At 29.9% G+C, this 8,289-nt stretch overlaps 2 long non-coding RNA genes across 2 annotated transcripts; both read right to left on the bottom strand.

Annotated features, from left to right (window-relative positions):
• Nucleotides 1–290: 290 nt before the first annotated feature.
• LOC145322360 (uncharacterized) lies at nucleotides 291–1,874 on the bottom strand. Its single transcript, XR_013880638.1, has 2 exons — nucleotides 1,776–1,874; nucleotides 291–444 (listed from the first exon to the last, which is right to left on the bottom strand). It is a non-coding gene; the product is annotated as an uncharacterized LOC145322360 (long non-coding RNA).
• Nucleotides 1,875–2,857: 983 nt separating this feature from the next.
• On the bottom strand, nucleotides 2,858–6,449 carry LOC145322359 (uncharacterized). Its single transcript, XR_013880637.1, has 3 exons — nucleotides 5,862–6,449; nucleotides 4,286–4,376; nucleotides 2,858–3,644 (listed from the first exon to the last, which is right to left on the bottom strand). It is a non-coding gene; the product is annotated as an uncharacterized LOC145322359 (long non-coding RNA).
• Between the last annotated feature and the right edge of the window lie 1,840 nt (nucleotides 6,450–8,289).

Genomic DNA, 8,289 nt, shown 5'->3' on the forward strand with positions numbered 1-8,289 from the left:
TGTATTAAGGGTTTGTTGTCTGAAGCTTAAGATCTCAATAACTACTGAACCAATTACTTTCTCTCTTTGAGAGAATCTTAAAATAGGTCCAGTAATTGTTTCAGGCCATTCTAATTTCAGATTTAAGTCTTGAAATGATTTATTTTTCTGCCTATTTGAATCGTAGCCCCTAGAGGCTAGGGGCGTAGTGTAAAGAGTAAGGCCACATATGCTTTTAAAAAATATAATACAGACTTAGACAAAACAAACTAACATTTCATTTTGAGTTATACAATAATAATTAAAAGGAATTTAAAATTAATCATATATTTACATATCAATTAAGCAAACTTAACAACAATTAAAAATAATAACAATACATAGGTGGGTAACAATAAATTATAAATGATTACATATATTCATTAAAAGCTTAAATATTTTTTTTTATTTAATGTAATTGCTGACCTTTATAACAAATATCAATGTAGTAAAATAATCTAAATTGTCTTCCTATCTAGCTTAAAACACTCTTTCTTAGAAACCCACCCGAACCAATTTTTAGTAGCGAAGCTACTCTATAATTCACTTTGTCCGTCCGTCAGTCCGTCAGTCAGTCCGTCAGTCAGTCCGTCAGTCCGTAACGCTATGGGGGAAATGGGATTTACTCAGCTCCTATGAAAGATAGAATGCTGAAATTTTTTGACAACATTCCCATCATTAAGGAGCACAATTGACTATAAAACATCATTGGCGTTCGGACCGATTTTTAGCAGGTTTTAGGCTATTTTTATATTTTTCACATTTTTCTCCATATCTTCAGTGTTTAGGGTCCGATTTTCAAAATTTTTTCAGTTACAGATATCAAAATTAAATTTCCCGTCGTTTAAAGGAACAACCATGAAGGCCAGAATGCCTTTTCAGCCGGTTTTAGGCTATTTTTATATTTTTCACATTTTTCTCCATATCTTCAGTGTTTATGGTCCGATTTTCAAAATTCTTTCAGTTATAGATATCAAAATTTAATTTTCCGTTTTCTAAAGAAAACAACCATGACGCCAGACTGCCCTTTTAGCAGGTTTTAGGCTGTTTTTTATATATTTAACATTTTTCTCCATATCTTCAGTGTTTATGGTCCGATTTTAAAAATTTTTCAGTTATACATATCAAAATTAAATTTCCCGTCTTTTAAACAAAATAACCATGACGGCCAGACTGCCTTTTTAGCAGGTTTTAGGCTATTTTTATATATTTAACACTTTTTTTCCATATCTTCAGTGTATATGGTCCAATTTTCCAAAATTTTTAAGTTAAGGATTTAAAAATTAAATTTTTTGTCGTTTTAATAAAACAACCATGCAGCCAGACTGCCTTTTATCAGGTTTTTGGCTATTTTTATATGTTTTACATATTTCCCCATATCTTTGTTTATTTTGGTGCAATTTTCAAACTTTTATGGGATATAAGTATCAAAATAATTTTTCCCATTGTTATGAGCATCTTTAATATAATTTACTTTGACCATTGTCATCATGCAAAATAAAACAAGGTTTCATGTTTATTTTATCCAATAAATCTATTCTTGATTTTAGTAAAAACCTTTTAAATCTACCTGTACGTATTCCAATCGACGATTTTTTGTGCTTCGCTACTTATGGATGTTGTCATCCTTGTTCAGTTATAATCCTATAATGCAAGTAAGTAATTACAGCTATAACAAATGGTAAATCAAGGCCTTAAATTCAAGTACTACTGGCTATTTTTTTCGGCCACTAATTTTATTTCAATGATATTTGTACCAATCTGTTTGAATGATCTCAAAGATATCTTTTTGGATAATTTTATATTGCTATTGATTCTTCTTAACCTTAATTTGTTTGATTATTTAAAAGCTTAAACTGTTTTTAACCTATTTTTTTTATCATATATCAAAAATATACTATGACACCAGTAGAATCAGACTGCAGAGCCCAAATTTGAATTAAGTCCCCAATAAACTTTTTTTGGGGGATTTAAAAATCAATTTTATATGTTGCTGTGATCATTTTGATGGAAGCAAAAGCATTTTTTAGTTTGGGGTTAAATTGTTTCTTACAGAACAATTTGATGTGATTCAGATTATATCAATACAATAATAAAAACTCTACTCTGTTCGATGCAAATAATTTTTTTCTAAAACAATAATTTATATAGAAGAAATTTAACATTAAAATAAAACATATTATTCTGAAGTCTGAACCAATTAGAAGCCTTGTTTCATTTCAGTTTTTTACAATTCAAAAAAGAGTGTTTTCACAAAGTGACTTATTTCCAATGTAGTTAAATAATTTTTATTTAATTAAAATGAAAAGAATGAAAACTATACACATAAAAGATACATGCTTTTTAAAAATATTTAAAAAAATAAGTTTGAATAATCTTATATTTTATCATATTTGTATATGTGACAAAAAAAAATTTGTTGTATTGTGTAAACGTTTGTTGTCATCTTTCACTATTTAACCCTTTACAGCCAATTTTTTTGTGTTTTAAATAAGTGATGGAAAACAAGCACGATAAAGTTAATTCATTGATATATTGTAAAGAATTAAGTTTTTAATGAATTAATTTAGATGAAATCAAAAGGCCTAATCTTATTTCTATACCAGAATACTATATATATGAAGCAAAACACTCTAAAAGCTACGAATTTTACCCAAATAAAAAAAGATCTTTTGCTCTGATCAAAAAAGACCACAGCAACAGTAAAATTAATTTTTAAATCCCCTCAAAAAAGTTTATTGGGGACTTAATTCAAATTTAGGCTCTGCAGTTTAATTCTACTGGTGTCATAGTATATTTTTGATATATGTTTTAAAAATAGGTTAAAAACAGTTTAAAGGAAATTGATTTTTTAGTATCTATGAGGTCAAATTTAGAAAAGGTTTTATTCAGAGCTTACAATTTAAAAAAAGGGGGGGGGGATTAATGCAACCCTCTCGTAACCAATGATTAAATGGCACTTAGAATCCAGATTTCGTTACAAAACTTAGCATGAGTATTGTAATCCTTGATAGGTCTATTTTCCCTAAATTGAACACAAAGTTAGAAAAGTAGCGGCTAACAGCTGGCAGCTTAGCAGTCTAGCCATTTTTTGGCTATTTTTAGGGCAAATCAAATACTCTTTGCCGCTACAAAACGGTTCTAGCCGGTATTTGCTGGTACTAGAGATTTAAAAAATTGTTTTTGGTATCACATTATATAAATCAAAAATATGTTTCAAAAAGTTGATTCCTACGTAATTATGACAGATTTGCCCTAAAAATAGCAAAAAAACGGCTATTCAGTTAAGCTGTAACCAATATACATACCAAGTATTAATAAGTTTCGTAATGAAATTTGGATTCTAAGTGCCATTTAATCATTGATTACGAGATGGTTGCATTAACCCCCCCCCCCCCCACCCCCTATTTCTAAAGGACCTTGCAAACGTGTTGAGTCTTACTACTTTAAGTACTTTTTTATCGTTATACCCAGGAAGGATTTTCCTCCATAATTTTTCCACTAACCCTTTAATTACCCCTTCCCGCTTTAAATTTGGCCCATGAAAGTTTTCAAATATTTCTTTTGTTCTTCTTACAATTTCTTATGTCTTATGGGCTGTGCTTAGTTGTCTTCTACTAATTCTCCTAGAACAAATATATAAATTATTTCTTCTAATACACATAAGATAATATCTATAATACAAAGTAGCTTGATGTCTGTCCGTCCGTCCGTCCGTCCGTTTGTCCCTTAAGATCTAGGTAACTGCTGAACCGATCGGATTCTACTCTTCAGGGTATATACCTATTGGTCCTGAGCTGTGGTGGTTTTAAGCTATTTTCTTGGGGGGTAGGACACCCCTAGCCCCCCAAATAACAAAAAAATCCACCCCCTTATTTTAAATTTTAAATTTGATACTGGGGCAGATCCAATTTTTTTTCCCGAAAATTTTGAAATTGATACTAGGGCAGCTCCAATTTTTTAAAATTACCTCTTGGGGCAAAGCCCCTAGAGGCTAGGGGCAAAGCCGCTAGTATAATATAATATAATCATATTTGTTTGTCTAACCATTGACTTTGTATAAGATTCTCTAACTTGTAGATAAAACGTAAAGATTTTAATGATTTATAGCAATAGTCTTAATAAAAAGGGTGTCTTCCACAGAAAGTCTAAAATTGATGCAGAATTTATAATAATGTTGAGATAAAGAGCATTAGTAGACATAAGTATCAAATTAGTTTAAGTGGAGGGAAGGAATTAAAGTAAAACATAAACGTATTAATCTTACCTAACCCAATCATATTGATCCATCTTGACAATATCAATAGCCTCATGTATAACTTCCTGTTGTAAATCTCTTCTATTTTTCAAGGTCCATCCTTAACAAAGTAATTTTATGAGAACAAATTCAAATATTAACAAGGATAACAACATCCATAAAAGCGAAGCTATGAAATGGAAGGACAAACGAACATTAACACTTGTAGATTGTCAGAACTGAATTAGCAGAATATTAAATGCATCAGCACAAACAATATTTTAAGTAAATTTGTTGCAAAACTGCATAAATATATGATACTGTTTAAGGACATACTTACATTTTTGGGACTTATTTATAGAGATGCTTCGCTTATAACATTGTACCTTGTTGGAATAGGAATCAGTTTTCAAACAATCAGAAGAATCGGATAATTTTAACATACAAAAATTAGTTGTCAAAAAAGTTAAAAATCGACATGTTTAAAATGGACGTACGGACATTCTCGTATTGATTATAGAGTTGCTACGCTTTCTAAATTGTACCTATTTACTACTTTACTTTTAAAAAGACAGTCCCACGAAGTGTATTTAATATCAAATATTTAATATTCATTTGAAGATCAAGGATATTTGGGTATAGTCTCTTTCGTGGTAACACCCCTTAAGGGGCGATTCTTGTTATTTTTAAAGTGGCTTTTCTCCTATTTCTGCAGGGCCAATTGCCTAACCCTGAGGGGCTATCACCTAACCCAATATAACATAGCCTAACCTAAAAAACCTATTTAAAGTCATTTTGAAAATATGAAGAATCGCCTCTTAAGGGGTGTTGCCACGAAAGGGACCCTTCCCGGATATTCCATAGAAAAATAAACTTTTACGCAAGTACGCCAAAAAAATTATGAAAGTAAGAGTTGCCATTTCAGAAAAAAATATTGTAAGAGTATGATTTTCAATAAAAATACTAATTTTTTTAAAACTATGAGTTAGATAAGTTTAAATCCATTTCGTGGAAATAAATGTTTGAAACGGTTAAAGAAATTATCAATAGATAATGTGATAATGTTAGAATAGATCATGTGTATAAATGACGTAGTATGTCTTTTTGTCAATCTGTTTTTATGATCTGAAATTAAATTGACTTAAAACAGTTAACCTTTTGAGGTTAAATAAAATAAATGTAAAATTTAACAATAAAGCCACTTGTCCTTTTGTCTACTTGTTAATACAAAATTCTTAGAACTACGGGGAACCTAATTTTGATATTATTACCCACACAAGTTTTGAACATATGATTAAAAACGAAAATATATTAAAATCAAAAAATTAGAAAACTTAAAGGCTGCCTTAAAACATTCCGGCTGCTATGGATGTTATATGCTCAAATATGCGCTAGAATGATGGGAAAGTTGACAAAAAGGTGTAGCTTTAATAGTAGATTAGTAAACCTAATTTCCTTCATAGTGTTACACACTTACAAACGGACTGACGACGAGAATTGGATAGTGGCTTTGCTACTAAAATAAGTAAATTTTATTCCTATCCATTTAAAATAAAACATCCCCTTCAGAACGCCTCTGGTTGGTAAATGTTAATTAAATAGTTACCAGCAATGTAGGTAAGGACATAGTTTCTTGCAATGTCTGAAACTGATTACATCTTACCAAACGTTTCTGAAATTATATTATATAAATAGTATAATTAAAAATCACTTTACTTGATCAAGCTAAAATATTATCAATTTGTTTGCAATGCATTAAATTATCACCTATGATATAAACGTGTATTCAAAAATTTAACGAATAACAGGCCATGTTCCGAAATCTTTGTTGTATTTTTTTTAGAAGATATATTCACACAAAAATGTAACACGATATATTGGGCATTGTTTTCATAAATAATTATGGAAGAAAAAAATAATTTTATCGTTTAATTAGACCATAAATTGAAAATTCAAAAAATCACAATGTTCAATGGATTGTTTGTTTTGATTTTTATTCAGCTGTTTTTAAATTTGATAGTGTACACTTTTTTTGATGAGGTTTAGCGAATTTATACTCTAAAGTAGTTTACTACTAGCCGATTTTTATAAGAGTTGAACCATTCATAATATTAGATACTCATATAGGTTTCGTGATAAAGTTACATAATTTTAATAGAATTATTGGTCAGAAAGAACTTCCCTTGTCCCTGCCAGTTACGAATGTTCGTGTTTAAAGCGTAGCTTTTCTATAATTAAGGTGCACCATGGTGTATCTAATTTAGTCCTTTTATACGTCTATTTTCGTCATATGGAATAGATTTAATTCTAAATTTAAATCAGCATAATCGTTCTATCGAATTTAAAAATTAATCTAACAGTACGCAGTTCAATATTTTTCACATTTAATATGATAGCCTTAACCCATTCAATTGAAATTTGTAGTGATTCCTATTACGATTAGCCACGGTATGTTAATTGTAGGGTTCTATCAATTTTCTTTATTGCGCTACTAATCTCCAAATGGAAATAATTATCCTTGTTTTAGCATATCCTTGGTTTGTTTTTGATGGCGGGATATAGAAGCCAAGATAAATGCAACTATTTCACACCAAGGATTGAGGGAGAGAACAATGGCATATACATCAATTTAAATCACGATTTTTTACCCAAGAAGAAACATAGTTATAACACTTTAATATATTAGGGGAGATATTTTTTCTGTCCTTTGCAGTTTATCCCTGATTTTTTTACTAACTTAATACTGCAGAATTTTAGTAACATAGAAAAACTTTAAGTAGATCAGAAAAAAGTCAAAAAAAAAGTAAAAAAAAGTCACTTTCAGTTCGGCTTTTTGTATCCTATATCCATTTAAAAAATGATAATAAAAGTAGTAAAAAATGTTCTCAGAAGGTCACCAAATAGTATATAAGTAAACCAAAATCCTATTATATTAAAGTAGTAAAGTTTTTTTTGCCTGAAGCTTAATATATCAATTTGTACAAAAGCGACTGGGATCTCTATTTTAGGTTAGTTTCACTGTGATGGTTTGAGGATATTCTATTTGCAGTTTTTAATCTTGGGATGGTTTTAAGCTATTTTCTAGCTTAATATCTCAATAACTTCTGAATCAATACTTGAACACACAAATAAATACAAAGTTACATTTTTTTGGTAACAATTTTTCTATCCATAAAAAGTTTGTGTTAGTGGCAGTTCTAATATATCCTATCTAAATATTATATCTAGTCAATGGTTTTGAAAAATATTTCACTTTTCTTATCACAAAGTCTCATGTAGTATTTTCTCAAAGTGGTCTTCTATAGAAATATTAAAGTTCTGTATTTTTTGGGTCAAATTTCTTTGGCAAATCTTCCCCATAACTATGTTTTATTCGTGTTCCTAAGAAATATTTAGAGATAAAAAGCATAATAACTTTCCAAAAATTAATACTAAATTGCAGTAAACTAACATAAAACATAATAAAGTTTTGACATATTTAAAAGGCTAAAGTGACCTTTTTTACAAACCCAAACCGTGTATTCCTATTTGAACAACATAATTAAGCTCGTTATTGAGTAGATAATTTTAATAGTATCGGACATAAATTGTGATGGTTTCTAGGTCATATAAAGAAAATATTCATGGATTAGCAGTGACTTCAGCCGCAAAAGAATATCTTTTACGATCCAGGGTATACCCCTGAAAAAATTTGGCAAATGGTAAAAATTTAGGAAATGTAACGGCTTGGCCATGGTATAAATGTTTGTGGCATTGGTTGCCAAACCATTGTAATAAAGTTATGATTATGAATGGTTGTAACTATGACTGCTAACCTAGTTCTGAGTCATGGTATAATGTAGGAACTATGACAGCTGCCAAGCCTTGGTGTAAATCTAGGAACTATAAATGCTTGTGATAGCGGCTGCCAAACCATGGTAAAAATTATAAATATAACGGTTTCGAGCCATAGTATAAATTTTGGAACTCTAACGGCTGCTGAGACATGTTTTGAATATGTAGGAGCTCTAACTACTGCCAAGCCATGGTATAAA

Source organism: Acartia tonsa, chromosome 6 (genome assembly GCF_053477335.1).
Source record: "Acartia tonsa isolate MP-2025a chromosome 6, ASM5347733v1, whole genome shotgun sequence".
In the NCBI taxonomy this organism is placed as follows: domain Eukaryota; kingdom Metazoa; phylum Arthropoda; class Copepoda; order Calanoida; family Acartiidae; genus Acartia; species Acartia tonsa.